At 51.6% G+C, this 15,285-nt stretch overlaps 1 protein-coding gene across 2 annotated transcripts in view; it reads left to right on the top strand.

Annotated features, from left to right (window-relative positions):
* LINGO1 (leucine rich repeat and Ig domain containing 1) overlaps window positions 1-15,285 on the top strand; it is a 154,432-nt gene that overhangs the window by 75,531 nt on the left and 63,616 nt on the right. The gene's annotated exons all lie outside the window — the stretch shown is intronic.

The following is a 15,285-nucleotide window of genomic DNA, read 5'->3' as shown; positions in this document are numbered from 1 at the left end:
CTCTCTCCAGAGACGTGGAGCTGAAAAGGGTGCCAGTGTCCCCCCACTGAGTCCCCCTGGGCCACCTGTGTCCCTGCCCTGGAGCAGAGCAGCTCCATGACTCCGCTTGCTGCTCCCCACAGAAACCACAAGCACTGGCATCACTGGCATCCATGCTGTTGGACTCACTGCAGCGTTAAACCTTGATAAATGCTTTTAATATTTAATTGGTCTTTAAAAAACATAAATAGGCAGGATATTAAATGCAACTCCTCAGGCAGAGTAAGGCGAGTAATGAATGTTACCCACGACTGGTGGCATCTGCAAAATGCACTTTATTGTGGTTTGAAACCAAGGGCCCGGGAGATGTTTCCTGCTCTTGTTTCCCAGATGGAGTTTGCAGGTGCTCAAACATGGGACTTTCACTTTGGAAATGGGATGTGGGCCTTCCTTACACACCCTCCACCGTGTCTGCTGACGAGGTCATCAGGGGTTCTCCTGCTCCAGCCTCTGCCGGTGGCCTCAGCCAAGCAGGAGGTGGGAGTTCCAGCCATTAAAAACTGTTTCCTGAGGGGCCAGCAGTTTTTGTGCCATTTACAGTAGTAGATAGCGGCAAAAAAGCACTGGGAAGTTCAGACTGGACTAAGACCACAGATCCAGATTAGGGGTCTGAGTCCCAGGGCAGTTCCTCCAGCCACAGTGCAGCACTGCGAAGTTGCATCTGCTCAGGATGTTGCAGGATTTGCCCGCAAATTCTTACCTCCAGCTGTGCCACGTTTTCAAAGGCCTTCAGCTCCAGCACCACACATCCTGGAGTCAGTCCATGCCTTGGGAAGTCAATTCCACTGCCCCACTGTGACATGAGATCACAGTCAAGAGTTTCGGCCCGGCTATGGCCAAGTTATGGACTTTACAGTGGGTGTATGGGCAGGTAACCCTTGCGAAAACTAAAACAAACAAAACCCTACTCAAATACCTTGTGAAGTTCACAGGAGTTCAGCTGTGCAGGACAGCACATTTAGGTTTGAGGGGAAGCTGGGGTTCAGTCATGACCCCCTAACCAGCAGTCCTCCCAGAGAAGGTGGCAGTGATGTGAAGAGCATCCTCCCCTGCTATCTCCAGCACACTTGTCCGACCACTCCAGTGTCACCAGCACAAATGGTGGGTGAACCTCCACACGTCTACAGGCTGATTTTTCAATCAGAGGAGCACTCAAGCTGCCCGGAGTTCAGGTACTTGTCTCTCTGATGCCACTCCAGCTGAACAAGTGGGACAAAGATCCCAAGGGAAGAAGCTTTGCTATGGAGTTGCTATTGCCTGGGACTCTTGGGCTGGGGGTGGCACCAAAATAGCCACTCTTCCAGCTCAGCTCCCTGTTGTTTACCTACAGCAGTGTCTGAGCCACCATCAGCTGCTTCTAAATATGGAGAAATGCTGCAGGCCTTCAGCAGCTACGCTGGGGAGCTGCTGCTAAACGCCCTGGAATAATGATCCCGCTGCTCGGAGGCCCTGGAAGAACAGAGGAGACAGGAGGGAGCGGAAGCTGCAGCAACAGCAATAATAACCAAGGAGCAATCCAGCAGGGAAAGGCTTTGATCTGAGGGCTGGGAGGCAGGTCTGCTGGGGATTTTTCCTGCACAGGTTGAGGGAGTGACCAGGAGTTTGTCTGGGGGAAGTAAGAGGCAGGAGCTACACCCCCCCACAAGGCATTGTGCCCACCTCAGCCATGTTCTGTGTGCAGCGGGGACATCCCTGCATGGTCACAGCCTTCTGCTCTCCCTCCCTCCAGATGGAGCGGGTGGGGGGTGGCTGCAAGTCTGCATCAACCAGATCTCACAGCCATGCCCGCTCGTGCAGGTGGGCCCTGCCTGCCTGGGACCGAGCTGGCTGCCACCCTGTACCAACCAGCAGAGCAGTATTTCCCAGCCAGGAACACACACACTGCGCCTTCTTCACTCATGAACTCCTCAAAACCCACTCAGAGCAAGATGGAAGAAGCCGCTGTAGTCCCGCAGGAGCCAGAAACATCCAACTCTCTGCCTTTTCCTTTCTCTCTTTTCTTTCCTCATTCTTTCACTTTTATTCTTCCTCCTCTGCAGAACCAAAACATTTTGGAGACTCTGCACTCCATGCTAGTCTATTATTCACACAACCTCCTATCTCCCTGCTTCAGGATGCTGCCTGGATCCGACCAATTACCAGCTCCCTTGATGTATAACACCATAAAACCCTTAACCTCATTATAGAAAATTTCTTTTGAATGGCCTTTAAAAACCATCTCATTACACAGGAAGAACTGTAATTACCTTTAACGAGACTGAGATATTGTGCGAGCAAGTGCGTTTGCGCTGTCAAAACAGGAGCAGTGGGAGATCATCTCCAGCCGTTTCCGCCACAAGGGCAAATACTTTGTAATTCCCTCTCCTGCGCCGCTCCTTATCTTGGCCCACCCCCTGCCCCTCACTCCTCCCTTCTCCACGCCTTCCCTGGGCAAGCACAGCTCCTCATGTTGTAGTGCTTCCCAAGGTAAAGCCCATCTCCCCCAGGACTCCTCTCTGAAGCTCCTGCTGTCTGCAGCATGAGCAAAGCTCTCGCTGATAACACGTGCTGGATGCTCTCGGGGCTCCACTGTGCTCCCTGCACTGAGGGCTGCGCTTGGCCAAGTGGAGCCAAGAAGGTGACGATGTGACTCCTGGGACGTGCCACCGCCACAGCTGCGGGATGACAACTGTCCCAAGCAAAGCCGTCTGGTGTGACAGGGAGGGCTGAATGCCCATTTGCCTTCACCATTTTCCAGCGAGGAAGAAAACCACCTTTTTTGTAGGGCAGACTTATTTCTGCTCCTTCCAGCTGTGGACTCTAGTGACCTGAAGGGCAGGGGTCCGTCCCTGAAGCTAGTCAGGATTTGGCTCTTTGCTGGTATGATGCAGCTCATCCCTGCAGGGGGCCCGGAGGGGTTAAGTTTTTTTCCTTTCGGCATACGTGTGACTCAAATGAAGATTTTTTTTTTCCAAACAAAATTTTTTCCATCCCATCTGTCACTAATATCAAGGCATTCCTTTGCCCAGATCCATTTTTTAAAAAGAAAAAATCTAACATTATTTTAGAAAAATCTGAGTACGTGTTGCCAGAGCAGTGATACGCTCCCTTTCTCGGGAAGGAGCTGTTGCAGTGTTAGCCCCTGGTATTCATCCCCAGAGCTTCCCCCACCCTTGCCCCCACTGGGCGGCTCTGCTTCCTTCTCCTGCTCTCTCTCCTAGAGTGTTTCTGGCTGTTGCTTCTTTATTTGTCTTTTATTATTTCTACCTCTGGGTCGGGGTATTTTTTGGGCGCGTTTTGCTGTTGACAAAGAAGCTCAGGACACTGAGAGCTCAGCTGCAACGAGTCAAGCTAATTGTTTACAGCTGTTGTTGCCCTAATGGCCCTGATCACCCACACCTGGAACTGCCCCAACCACCTGCACCTGGAGCTGCCCCCACCCCTGCTCAGAGCCCTATTTAACCTCAGGGCTGCCTTCCACTCCTTCCTCCCCCACTACTTTTTCAGAACTTTAGCGGGGGTGGATGTGTCTTCTTGGGCTCCAGCCTGTGGATTTTTGGGGCCTCGTTTGTTGCTGTTAATGGACCCATGGGTATGTGCCCTGTCCGGGAGGGCACGGTCTGCTCCTGGCCTGCCGTCCCTGAAAGGACAGCCAGCCAGTGCTGCACCCTCATGCTCCAGGGGACACATTTCTGAAGCCACCCGGTGAGTTTTGACCCCGTAGTAGGGGAGCTGCTGCTATTGAAGCCCCTCTTTGTGAGAAGGGTTAACTCCTGGGGCTCCCCATTGCCTTGGGAGCAGGCAGAGGGAGTGTCAGTATTATACAGAGAGGGAGTCATGCTTTATTTTGTGTAAGATGGCTTTGCTGGACAGGAGTTGATGAAAAGGCTGTGAGGGAAGCAGCTGTGCTGTCCCTGCTGCTGTATGCTGTGCTTGCTCGGCCCTGCAGCCTGCTAGCAGGGCTGGTTTTTCCTTTCACTCCCCTGATGGCCTTGAGGGAGGCCTGGACTCGAAGTCTCCTCCTATATCTGCTAAAGATGGCTGATAATCACCTTGGGTAGTTGCTTTCTCTGTCCTGTGTGTGTGTGCCAGAGGCTCTGGGCCATGATCTCGGTCCTTTCCCCTACCTAAGGAGCAGTCTTAGGGCTTTCTGTGGCACCAGTCAGGGCCATTTCTGCAGCTTTCCCCCCTGCTCTGGTCTCTCTGCTGTAGGAGCACAGCCCTGGCTTGTGCTTCCCTGGGATACGAGGTTTTTATTGGAGGATCTGTACCAGGCTGGGCAGGTCCTCTTGCAGCACCAGCTGGTGTGTTTGGGAGCAAGGATGGGTGTGGTGCAGGACCCTGCTGCCCTAGGGACCCCGCAGCAGGAGCTCTGCTTCTGGACGGCCCCTGGGCAGCAGGTCCTGGTCTGTCGCTTGTGTTGGCTGAGGAGTGTTCTTATCCTGTGCTAAGCACCCTCTGGAGAGGTCTTTGACCTTTTCAGTGTTGTGTGACAGCATTGGCTGCAGAGCTGCTTTCGGAGCTGCTCGCTGTCTAATGAGCCTGTGGGGATTGGGGGAAAATGGGCAGCCAATAAAAATATGGAATATTGAAAAGGTCAGAGCTATTTGGTGGGGACACAGTAACTCACAAAACTTCTCGGGTGTTGCATCTCTGGCTGCGTGCCTGAGTGCAGGGGCTGTGGGCTCACAGCTGGGTGCTGGTTGCACTACATGTGCTCTTGGGGCAGGGCTGAGCTTTGCAGTGTGCCAGGACCTCTGTGGGTTGGCACATTGGCTGCACCTCTGAAAGCAGCGTTGGAGAAATCCTTGTCCAGAAGGAGCCTTCAGAATATGGGCTTTGCTTTCATCTCTGTGGAGGGAGAGGCGAGCCTGTGGTCAGGGTGTTCTCTGACTCTGCTGGCAGGTTCTTGCCACGATTGCAGCAGCAGGGAGCTGGGCGGACAGGGGCCTGTTTGAGGTTATTTCAGTGCTGTGCTCTGGATCTGTGCCCCAGGTGTCACAGGCAGGGACCACAGACCTGCTGGAGAGTACTTGGTGCTGCTGAGTGCAGGGGGCTGTGGGTGCATCCCTAATTGCCAGCAGCTGAGAGTGCATTCCAAGTTAGCTGTGGCTTTCCTGTGCCCCTCCTACTTGCTAACAAGGGCAAAGCTCTCATGCAAAGTGTGCTGATTTAGTAAACCTGTGCCGTAAGGGGGGGTGGGGGAGCATGCATCCAAAAGTTCCCAAACTGACTCTATTTCTCCAGTGTTAGCACAGAGGGGAGTCCCCCCTTTCTGTCTCTGACCCCTTGTAGTCCTCAGCTCCATCGCAGCACATCTGTTAGCTTGTCCTCTGCCACCGGCCACCAGCTGGTGGGGACCTGACCTCTCCAGCCAAGGTGCATCCGATGGCCTTTGTGGTGGCAGAGTAGGGCCAGTGATCTTGCCATATGCCTGCCTATGGAAGCATGCTGTCAGCCTGCCAGGTGCTGGGAGCAGAGGGAGAAAAAGGTCTTTTAAAACCCATCATGCCATTTCACCCCACCAAAATTGTCATGACAATGCAACATGGTTGCCCCAGTGTTGGTTACCGGGAAATACCAAACAGCGCTTTGCGCAGCTCACTTTTCTGTGGACAGGAGGCATTTGGAAATGACAATTCATTGAGCTTAACAGTAAAAATTTAAGTTCTGGGTGTGAAACCACAGCAGCAGGGGGAAAGTGCATGTTGGTGCCAGGCAGGCAGCAGCCAGGGCTGGGCACTGGCACAGCAGCAGGTCTCACCCTGGATGCTGATTCTTCTGCAGACTCTGTGCCCAGCAATTGGGACTTGGGCAAGTTTCTGGCAGAGGAGACAGTGCTTTATGCTGCTTTTTTTTGGTTAGATGTGATGGTTGGGTTATTCTGTGGGCTCCCCACAGCTGTGTTCCTGTGTGCCCAGCTCCTGTATGTGCCCTGACCCCAGCTGTGGGCACTGTAGATGTCTGCCCAGCCTGGTGCTTTTTACAGCCCTTGGCTTTGTTATTCCAAGTGTTCGTGTGGTGTCCTGGGGACAGTCTGTGTGATGTGTAGTTCAGTAAATATGTAATGGGGTGTTTTAGGGCTTTATTGCTTTTGTGCAGCACTAATGTAATGCTGTTCAGAGAGCTCTGGCACACCCACAGGCAGCTCAAGTGGAGCAAAGGAAGGATGTTCTTCCTCTCCAAGCCCATCATCTTCCCCACTTGATGCTCTCAGCCATGATATAGTGGTCTAAAGGTGGCAAGTTATCTGTGTGAGCACTCTGAAAAACAGGCAGTAGGATCATTAGAAATGACTGTGGATTGGCCCTGTTTTAAAAGGGAGCAAAATATTTGGCCAAAGTCCCATTGGAGCCTTTTCAGCTTTTGTGAAAACCCTCTGCTAGACAACTTGTTTCTAGAGTTCCTACCAAAATCGGGCTCTTAGGTTTCAGATCACCTTTGTGACGAGCTGCAGGTGTTCTTTAGGGCCTTAGTCAGCCTAGGAGGTGTCATCAGGCCTTAGCTGTGTGTTGGATGGGGTTGGAAACTCTGCCTTGGCTGGCATTCCCGTGATTCAGGGCAGGACTTTGGCTCTTGTTCCTAGCTGTGCCCATCTTGTAGGCTGTTCCTGGGCAGGGCTGCTACCCTAAGGACAGAGCCTGTTCTGTGGTGAGCCTTGTGGCCATGTCCCACACCACAGCACTGGGGTGCTGGAGCTCCCATGTGGATGGGTGCCCCCTGTGGGTTGTAGAGCTGCTGTTATTCTGGATTGGCTCCTCAGCACCTCGACAATTTGGGCCCCTGGCACTTAATAACAGCAATACCTAATTTTAGTGTAATGGCACTCATTCAATCTGCTGTTCCCAGAATGTGCAAGTGACCTAAATTAATGTTATACAGAAAAAGTCAAGTTTCTAGTGTGAGATCAATAGATCATAACGTGGTGATATTTGAAAGTACATCTTATTAGCAGTTCATATTTTCGCACTTTCCATGGATTCCCATGAGCTCCCTTGCCTTCTGCCCCAGGGAGCTGCTGTGCACGTGGTTGCTGACACCATCAGTAGTCCTGGGAGATATTGCCTGTGCTGGATGTCACTTTGTGGCTTTTATCCCATGGGAAATGAATGGAGAGAGGTTGGAGTGTTGCTGGTCACCGCAGGGCAGAAGCAGGAGCCTTTGGCAGCTTGCAGCGGTAATGAGAAGGGCTTCCCTCTGAGCTGACTCAAGGTGTCCAAGCAGGCAGACACCACAGAGCTGACATTGTGTGGTGCTGTTGAGAACCAGCCTGAACAGAAAAGTGAGATGAGGAAGGGGGCCCATCGCTGCTCTCCTGCCCTGGATAGACTTTCATTGGAAGGATGAGCACGCAGGTGTGACCTGGGCTGTGCCTCTGGGTAGATGAGCAGAGGCTTTGAGCTTTCAGGGCCCAAACAGCACCATTTACCAGCACTGATGAGGAAAAGTAATGTGAGGGGCAGGGCATGGCTTTGCCTCAGCACAGTCCTTCTCAGCCCCAGTTTATGGGGCCTCTGCACAGGCCCTTGTTTGACAGCTTAAAGTAACTTCCTTGAGGATAGGACTCAAGGTGAAGGCTGGGTTTTGTCTGTAGACTGGGCTCTCCAGTTAACTCCTGTGCTTATCTCTTCCTTCTCCCCACGTGCAGTGGATGGTGTTGATTTGTCTGCATGAGTCAGGCTCTTTGGCAAGGGGTTCAGAGCTGAGTTTTGCAGCCAGCTGTAAAAATATCCCTCCAGGGCATGTGCACTGCATCTCTCCCCTCACGTGCCGTGTGCTGCTTCTTCCCTCCTTGGGAGGAAGCTAATCTCCTCTGCAGACCTCACCCATCAGAGCAGATTAGAGCAGCTCCCGGCTCCTCTGGTGCTGCAGAGGAATTGCCAGGATCAGAGGTTTGGATCGTAGCTGTGGGGGGATGATCCTTCTTTCTGTAAGCCTGGATGAGAAAGGTGGTGTGCAGTCATTCTGCATCGGTGGAGTGTGCTGGAGAAGATGCACTTCCCTCTGGTCCCCAGAGCCAACGGAGCTGTGCTGGGCTTTGCTCAAATGGAAGATGCTTGTGTACACTTCTGTAAGCAATGAAGTGACTCAGGTTGCCCACTCAGTCTTCTCTTTCCACAGATTGTTCCCAGAGTCCCTCCGGATGTGTCTGAAGCATCCTAAATAGGACCTGTGCGTGCTGTGCTCTGAGGTGGAGGCTGTACTGAGCTGCTCAGAAAAAAATAGGCCATTGCTTTCCTCACACAGGCAGGCATTTAAGTGCGGGAGGAGTGTGGGCATGTGGCTAAATCAGAAGTGAGGAGCTGTCCCCTCCTTTGGCACCTCACCTGCCTTCCACGAAATGGGGCTGCTGGGAAGCTGGGCTGCAGGCTGGATGGCTTTTTTTGGTAGTTTGCTTGGTGGCACTGGCTTTATGCGTTGCTCCCATCACCCAGCAGAAATCACTAGGGAGAAGTAGCTCACTTTTTGCCTCGCCTTTCTGACCAGAGTTTCCAAAATGGCTCAGTTTTTTACCTTTTCTCCCAGGGAAGTCAGCAGCAAAACCTGCTTGCCGGAGGTGGGATTAGGCAATTGCCCTTGCAGGGATCCCTGCCTTACTCCCCTGGTCCTTTCTTCAGCCAGTTGCCCAGGCAAAGCATCTATCTCTGTCTTCCAACCTGAGATGCCATCTCTTCACTAATTAAATGAGGACTATCACTTCTTCATAATTGTCAGTTGATTTCAAATTAAAAAGGGACCTATAGGACCAAGAAGAACCTTATCCTTCCTCTGGGGACTGCCTTCCTTTTTATTTAAGTTTTTTTTCAGGCTGATAATTCCATCTGAAAGTCTCCTGTGATACTGCGGTAACCCTTGGATGCTATTCAAGTGCATCCTGGCCCCTGGCGTGTGCTCATTGCCTCCTAATTGCTCTAAATAAGTTGGGAATGATGAAATTAGAGTGCCATTGATATGAGGCAGCCCTGGCATGCTGCAGTTACAGGCATGTGAGGGATGTGGACAGATGGGGAGATGTTAGGATAATAGGTATTAAATGCAGATTTTACCCTGCTTGGGATCCCTATCTAAGCACAGGTCAACTTCTTGGTGCAGCAAGTTTGGCAGCTCCTGTGCTGGTGCCCCAGCTGAGCGTTTGGCATGGGTTGGACATAAAACTGTATGACCTCCCTTAGTTTCTCAGGGGTTCCTAGGTAATGGACTCTCCAGGGACAAGGACATGCAAAATAATTCTGAGTCCACACAGTGTCCCCAGTCTGTAAGGCCTGGCTTGCCAGTCCTTGGGGCAATAAGGTTCAAACTGCAACTAGTAGGTTGGGGGGTGCTGGATCTGTTCTGATTCTTTGCACATGGCTTGTTGTTCTCTTCATTCCCTTATTTTGTAATAATAACCCCTTATTTGGGGTTGGGTTCAGGTTTCAAACCTGAAACAGCTGAGTTTGGGGTTCTAGTGTTGAACCAGAAGTGAGTGGGTAGTCCCCCTGCCCTGGCATGCAGGAAAGGTGAGCTGACATCCCAGTGTGCCTGGGAGCAGCATTCCCTGCTCCTGACCTTGCCTTGGTGTGGGGACAGCATTAGCAGGGGATGTGGGAGATGGTGAGGTTGGGGGCTGCCCTGGGCAGAGGCTAGGATCTGGTTGGTGTCATTCAGTAGCTGCTCTTGTGCTCTGCTCACCTGGAAATGTTGCTGCTGCTGTTAGTGTCCTTTGCTCTGAAAGAAAATAGCCTATTCTTGGCATATGTAGTCAGAGGGGGAGAATGATACTTGCTGGCTGGTGGTGTTGCAGTGTCCCATTGCAGCAGAGGGGCCTGGATAAGACCTGACTCCAGATCTTCAGCAGAGGCAGTTTTGTGACAATCTGTTCCCAGCCAGAATAGACTCATCACATCACCCACAGGGTGAAAGTCATCCCAGTCCAGCAATTCAACACTCATCCCCATGACTCAGTATCCCATCCCTGATCCTGCAGCCAGAGCTGTCTGGGCGTGGTACCATGATGCTCAAGGAGAGCATCTTGGCCAAAGCACCCCATTTTTGGAGCCTACAGGGGTGGCTGGTCCCAGAGCTGCAGGTGAGGATGAGCCTCATCAGCCTGCAAGGGCTTTTGTAGCCTTACAGGTGTGCCTGGTTTGGTGATCGTGCAGTTAATAGTTTTCTGAAGATGGATGGCAGGTACAGCACAGCAGTTTGCTTTCCAAAAAAATGCCAATCATTCTAATCACTTGCCTAAGATTTGGGTCAAATCCAGCCACCTGGCTTTGGATAATAACTCTCCCAAGCCTCCTTGAGCTAGTCTTGTGAAGCATCGGCATTCTCAGGACAGCTGAAATGGATGGGAGGTGCTCTGACATGGCAGCCAGCTGGCCTCCAGGATGGATGGCTGATTGCAAAGTGATGGAAAGTTACGTTTGCTCAGTCTGAGCCAATTCTATTCCTGTAACTGGCCTTGGCTGTGACTTTGGCTTCGCTGTGGCTCATCGGATGCTCACCCTGTGACGTGCTCACCTGGAGGCTTTGGGTTGAGATGGCAGGATCCCTTGCTCTGGGCAGCCCTCCAGGCTCAGGGCTCATCTATCAGAGGAGTTCAAGACCTCAGAATTCTACCAGTTGCACATTTAAAGGCCAGAAGAGTAGATGTATGACTCTGGTCTGACCTGCTCTGCAACAGAAGCCAAAACTTGTCCCTGGCTGATTCCTTTGTCAAGTGTAGCAACTCTGAGTGTGCTCAGGTGCGTGGTTCCCAAAGACATGGGAGCTGCAGGGTCTTGGCTCTGCTGGCAGGCAGCAGAAGTCTCCATGAGGTTCCCATCTAGCAGCGGTGTTTGAAGCAATCCCTTTAAGAGGTGCTCCCAGAGTTCCTGGGCCTGCATGGGGTCTCACTGCCCATTTGCACAAAGGATCATGGGCACGGCCTGGGCTGGGCTGGTCCCAGTGACTAAAAGTTCAGATCTCTCCAACACACGGAGAGCAACACTCTCCAAGCAAACAGGAGGTAGATATAGTGGCTATAAAATAAATAAATCCCTACAGGCAGGAAACACCCAGCATTTGGAGGGATTTAGGTGTAAATTCATTCAGTTAACTTTCTCAAAGAGGTCTGTAAGCTGCAGGGTTGTCAGCATGATGCCAGTTGTGCTTTCCAGTGGGCCAATCTCCCTGGAGCCCAGCACCCTGCAGTGCCCTAGCTGTGTTTAGGGGTGTGCTCCCACCCTTTGCTGCTGCCTCCTCTGCTTGATTAGAAGTGCTCCCAGTTGCAGCCCCTCCACAGCTGAGCTCACAATGCAGCGTGTGAAATTCTCAACACAAGCCAAGGTATGTGCTGGGACCTTGAGATCCACTCTCAGCGAATCCTTTTCTCCTCATCTTGCCTGCATGTCTGTCAGATCATCTCTGCTCTTCCTCTGCTTCCCCTTCCCTTGGCCTCTTCCAGGAGGTGGCTGCCTCTGGGCCCTGTGCCTTGGGCAGGAATAGGTCTGTGCCAGCTCCCACCAAGAGCCATCCCCTTCCCTGCATGGCTGAGCACAGTACAGTACATCCCTGGACCTGCAAGGGAAAGCTCCTGGTGACTTTCATCAGGAAACAAGCTGGGTACTTCCACAGGACCACGGAGGAGGGGAAGCACGGGGCAGGGCAGGCTCATCTATGGCAGCACACTGGGTTTTGGCCTGTGCTGAAATTGGCTATTCTTGCCGAGGAAGGAGGAGGAAGGAGCAGTGCTAGGTGGAAAGTCCTGGTGAGCTGGGCTTGGCATGGGGTGTGGGAGGGAGGGAGGGAGGGAGCAGTGCTGTCTGCTCCCAGGAGGAGCCACAGGAGCTGTCACCATGTGTCACCCCCTTTTTGGCAGCCCCAGCCTGCTTGGCCATCAAGTGCAATGAAAAAGGCCGAGCAGGCACTAGGACTTGTTTTGCCACCAGAAACTGCTTGATGCTGTAGGCAGCTGCCTTCTTGATCTGTGTCATGCAGAATCTGGGCAGGGATTGGTCTGGGAGTATATCTGGGGAGCAGATCCCTCGGAGTGCTGTCCTGGTGGTGATGGTGCAGTTTGTCACATGAGAATGCTGCTGATTGGGCCAAGCTCTTCAGTATTTTGTGGGCTTTGCATCCCCTCCAAACAGGGCAGTCTCAGACCCTGACTGGCACTGAGCAGAGCAGGCTACTCCTGGTCCTCACTTGCCCCAGGTGCCCAGAGATGTCGTGGCATTGCCTGGCAGGGTGGTGAGAGGAAGGACTTGTTTTCCCATCTTGATTCCTTGTGGCTGAGATTTCTTTCAAAGAGCTTTTCACCCAGAGGTGAAGTCACTCACCATGGCCACCTTTAGCAGCTGCTTCTCTGCATTGTGGGTTGTAAATGTCCCCTTAATTTAGTGCCTGCAGTGCACTAAAGCAGCAACCTTAGCACAGCCTCTGCATCATAACCAGAGAGGCTCTAGATCCTGCGCTCTGACACACAGCGCTCTCCTTGACTGCTGTAGTCCCAAGGGCTGATGTCTCCTTTACCCTGGGTGCCTCCCCACCACTTGCTTTTGAAAGATAATTCCCTGTAAAATAGAGAGATTTAGTCTAGTCCAGCTGGGCAGGTCAGTCCAGGCAGTAATGCACTCACATCCTAAATGTTTCAATTCTTTTGGCTAAACTTCGTGGTGAAAGGTGGTTTTTTTCTCCTTCACAAAACAAGATAATAGCTCTGATCTTGAGGAGAGAAATGATGAGGGTTCAGAGTTCCCTTTCCTTTTTTGTTGCTATTTTTCTTGCAAAATATTCCAGTTGAGAGGGATTTTTTGCTTCAACAATTTATACCCAGTGGATAGATTTATTCTGTTCAGCTACCAGCCACAAGAAAACCTTGTTATTCCCTGTGGCATGGATTTTTTTTTTTCCCCCCCTCAATACTCATAAATACTCTTTACTAAATCTGAGTTTTTGCTACTTGAAGCATGAAGGACCGGGTACTCCTGCCCTGTTCCTGATGCTGGAGGAATCATCGCTTGCCTCTTTTGCTGCCCTGACCCTGGGTAACCCGAGTGGTGCTCAGGATTGGTTCTTAAATATCCGTCTGTCTCCACATGCCTGATCCAATTCTGCTCCCTTGTTATTTCCATCTCTCAGGGATAAAGAATCTGCAAAAAATTGGTTTTTGAACATCCTGGAACCAAGAGGTGCTTTGGAGGCAGCACTTCCGAATCCCACCTGGCTGCTACTTCCCGTGCCTCTGCTCCCAGCCAACACCCTGCTGTCCTGGCTTTTAGCAGGAACTGGGCAAAACAGTGTTTCCTGGTTTAGCATCATTATTTCAAGGGAGAAGAGGAAAACGTGGAGGTTTGGTTTGAAATTGAGTGACTGTGGGAGAAATGCAAGGGCTTGACAGCAGAGTTGGTTTAGATTGGGGTAGAAAAGAAATGAGGAGACTTAAAACTGGGCTCAGAGAGAGGGGGGGAAAAAAAGGCAATGTTTCCTTTCAAACACATAAACCCTGGCTTCTTTGATGCTGATGGATTACTTGATACTCTTTGTGAAACCATGCCATTTGACAAGGCCAGTTTTCCAGGCTGGAATTGTTGCTGGTTGGTTTGGCTGTGGTGGCTGGCTCCTTCTATCCCTGGTGCCTGCCATGGAATCACAGAATGTTTTGGGTTGGAAGGGACCTTCAAGGCCACCTTGTCCCAACTCTGTGCTGTGGGCAGGGACGCCTTCCACTAGATCAGGTCATTCCAAGCCCTGTGCAACCTGGCCTTGGGCACTTCCAGGGATGGGGCAGCCACAGCTGCTCTGGGCAACCTGTGCCAGGGCCTCCCCACTCTCACAGGGAAGGATTCCTTCCTAATGTGTAATCTATTCTGCCCTTGTTTGCAGTTTTTTCATGAGATTTGGGGTACTTCAGCTGCCTCATCTCTCCCTTTCCCAGGGTGGGCTAGTGTAGGGAACCCACATGGTGCTGGCAGTACCTCCCTTGCTCAAGAGATTTATTTGAGGCCTGGGCTGAGATGCCCAAACTCATTGCAGTGGTGAGCCCAAGACAGAGCATCCCTCCCCTGACAGGCAGCTCTGTCTCTCTATGCTTTTAGTTTCTTTGGAGCTCAGATTCTCATCCTCCTTACCTCTAGTGCAATGTTTTAGGAACAGATGGGCTTAATTTCCGATTGCTGCCCCCTGAACTTGGGAGGAGGTTTGAGTTTGGAGCCAGTCTGCATCTTGTTCCATGTGAGTCCATCCAGCAGGCTCCTGCCTGCCCTGCCCCTGTGGACACAGAGCCAAGGACCCAGCAAATTCCCCTCTCCGTGATGAGAGAGGCTCTCAGAAGTAAGATTCTCTCTCAGTGGATAAATCTGTCTCCATGTTACCTTAGCAGTGGCAACGGCTGAGCATCTTATGGGTTGATACTGTTGAGATGCTTAGTCTAAGCTCCATCTAATCCTCTTTCAGGGAGCTATCAGGCTGGTGATCTCCTACAAACAGGTTTTCTGACACCAGCCTTGGCATTTTGTGGTTTGTGATCATGCTGCAAGGGTGACGGTCCTGCTGCATCTCTGCTGCTGCCCCTGAGCTGAACCAGAGGTGAAAGGGAAAAGAGAATGAACCTACAAGTTTCTAACCTGAGCTCTGCTGGATTTTGGATTTAGGTGTCTATTCCTGCTTTCATAGGGTTTTGTGGCATGTGATTTTCTTATCCAGCTTCTTGTGGAGCATAAACCAGATTTTTATAACTGTGATTTTGTATTGCATTAACTCTTTGGGGTGTTTTTTTTGAGAGCACCCTCCTGAATCTGGCCTGTTGTGCTTCTGCCTGTGTATCCTGGGAATCCTGTCACTCTTTGGGCATCAATAGCAAATGTAAAGCAGATTTAAATACTTCCATTCCCCTTCTGTGTGTTGAGGCCCCAAATTCAAGGTGGAATTTAGAGGTGTTGTAATGTGCTTGAAAACTCTTGGACTGTTGAACTTGGCAATCAAAACCTGATTCCTGCTTGCTGAGAGTGAGAGCCTTGTGTGTGGTTGCTCTCCATTATCACATTGTCACCCAGACAATGTGTGTGGGGATGGAGTCACCTGGCAGTGGTGCTGGCAGAAGGCAGTTGTGGGGACTGGCACCCAGGGCATGGGAGAGAGGCCGTGGGATTTGCTGTTGGTAAGATCTGATCAGCACCAACCTGGTAGTTAGACCTCAGCCCTGGGATCTGGTTTTGACCAGTTTTGGGATGGCCATCATTGCTCCTGGAGCAAGGTGAGCAAAGCCCATTCTGCCACGGGATGGGCTCCCTGCAGGGAGCGATG

The sequence above is a fragment of the Corvus moneduloides genome, chromosome 13, assembly GCF_009650955.1.
Source record: "Corvus moneduloides isolate bCorMon1 chromosome 13, bCorMon1.pri, whole genome shotgun sequence".
NCBI lineage: Eukaryota > Metazoa > Chordata > Aves > Passeriformes > Corvidae > Corvus > Corvus moneduloides.
Note: the sequence above shows the minus strand (reverse complement) of the source record. Positions and strands in the feature narration are given on the sequence as shown.